Here is a 607-nt window from a genome sequence, read left to right on the forward strand (position 1 = left end):
CGTTCACCTGGGAAATTGTAGGTCAGAGAAACGTTTTGGATAAGAAATGACAGCAATCAAAATTTTACCCGACAAGAATAGACTACATTCATTGCTTTGGCATCAGGCTGTGCTGTACCTTCGTCACATCATAATAAAAAGTAGTTTAGTAGTCATCTTATCTTTTCTGATGTCGATGTCACCGAATAAAGAGTTGTACTTTGGAACATAGTGGGGTTTTCATGTTTAAAATATATATTACTCGTCTTCTCAGAACGGTATTATGTTGGAATGAACGAGGCCCTGGAAATTAAATTTACAGCTACAATTACGATATTTGGCGTTACCCTCTCTTTGTTATGGTGGAGAATGGTGACTTGCCACCTGTCCAACATGTACCCCTTGTGGTCAAGAGCCCGAAACCGCAGAGCATCTAGTTGAACGGTGCGTTGTGACGAATCTTCCGGTGATTTGCAATGGTGTACACCACTTATCTAATAAACTCACTTTTCACGGTCCGATTTATCCCGACATAATACCGTTTTGAGACGGTGGGGCACAAATAGATTATTGTCCCAGATAAGATACGCTTTTTTAATGGAACAATTACTCATATGACGTCAATCAC

Source organism: Berghia stephanieae, chromosome 3 (assembly GCF_034508935.2).
Source record: "Berghia stephanieae isolate SIO BIC M18660-M18661 chromosome 3, UCSD_Bste_1.3, whole genome shotgun sequence".
Classification (NCBI taxonomy): Eukaryota; Metazoa; Mollusca; class Gastropoda; order Nudibranchia; family Aeolidiidae; genus Berghia; species Berghia stephanieae.